Source organism: Octodon degus, unplaced genomic scaffold (genome assembly GCF_000260255.1).
Source record: "Octodon degus isolate 3935 unplaced genomic scaffold, OctDeg1.0 scaffold00020, whole genome shotgun sequence".
In the NCBI taxonomy this organism is placed as follows: Eukaryota; Metazoa; Chordata; class Mammalia; order Rodentia; family Octodontidae; genus Octodon; species Octodon degus.
The window spans coordinates 22,779,635-22,781,163 of record NW_004524596.1 but is presented as its reverse complement, the minus strand read 5'-3'; the positions used below and the strand labels follow the sequence as shown (position 1 = coordinate 22,781,163).

The 1,529-nt window shown below is 34.5% G+C and overlaps 1 pseudogene; it reads right to left on the bottom strand.

The window, feature by feature from the left end:
• Positions 1-1,137: 1,137 nt before the first annotated feature.
• On the bottom strand, positions 1,138-1,237 carry LOC111815729 (annotated as a pseudogene).
• Positions 1,238-1,529: the final 292 nt, after the last annotated feature.

The following is a 1,529-nucleotide window of genomic DNA, read 5'->3' as shown; positions in this document are numbered from 1 at the left end:
GAAGAAGATCACAACCCAGAGTTTTGGTTTATCATTACCACGGATAATCATCTGAAAGCACTTGAAAAATACTTTTCTTCTGTATTCTCTTGCATCCTATAGTATGTATCATAGTTAAAACTATGTAGTGGGATAGGTGTATGTGCACACAGAATGTGAAGAGTCCCAAAATAGGTCACTAAATTAGACTTGTGTGGAGCATCTTAGTGCACTAACCTTTTCTTAAAATAATCCTTTCTAGTAAATATATAAACTCTGTGTTCCCTGAGAGTAAATTCCCTTTATTGTTTGCTTCCATAGTAATTTGTGCTTAGACTTTCACAAGTCATCTATGATCATATGTGAAATTATGTGTCATGCCTTGATGGAGTGGAAGGTTGTCCAGATAATGGTTATGTTGCTGTATTACCTAACACTATGCCATCAGAGCACATAGTAGTAAATGATCAAAAAACCAATTTTGATTGAATGAATAAACTTCCCCAAATACATGATTGCACACAAGGACTCAGCCACAGTTACTGAGCTTCTTAGCTATATTTTGGGTTCATAAGTCCTTTCTGATTGTTACTAAAGACATGGATAGTTTATCGACCATGGCTTCTATGGTTCAGGCATGTTGGCCTCTTTCCTACAAAAAAGAAAACTCAAGATGTTTTTGTGCCTGAGATATTTATTTTTGCTACTCAAGTTTAACTTAAAATTATACTTCAAAAAATTAGTTTAGTTTTTTGGATACGAGGTCTATATAGTTTAGGTTAGGCTTATACTGACTATGTCCCCCAGGCTGGTCTCTGACTCACAGAAATCCTGCTGCCTCAGCCTCTAAAGTGCTCTTCCCCATGCTGGGATTATAGGTGTATGCCATCATGCCCAGGTTAACTTAAATTTTTAACTATGTTTTTATATTATCTTCACGATCATAAAAGATATCTCAATTATAGGTCGATTCAAAGTGTTTTCTTCTAAACTGAAGTTTAACTGCTCCATCATTAAGGCCCTGTCCTTATTCTTCTGAGACCATTAGAAGGCTTGATTTATTTGACTATCTCTTCAGTTCTTACTCATTAGTTACAAAATGGTACTGTTTCTGAGCTGTGTGCTTCCTTATATGGTATTCATGGTGAGGGAGATAGCAATGGTTCAGAAGCAATCAACTTTCAGCCACTTTAAAAATTATTAAACTGATAAGAACAGATACTACACTTGATCTTAGCCAAAAGACAATGGACTGTATTGGAATATTTTGCTGAATTCATGCACCTACAATATTTGGATGGCAATCTCTGACAAAACTGAACAAAAAAAGGATATAAATGAAGGACAATTTTGTATCTGTATATACAAAATAGTTATGATAGGTATATAGTTACTTTCTCTTAATTCAATAAGAAGAAAGATCTGTATTAATAGTGTTTGGACAGGATATCACGTCTGCATCTTGTGCTATAAATGACTACTACAAAGACAACAATATGCAATGTATTAATTGTTGTAATTCTCCTACCAACATGTTTTGAAGCTGTCAC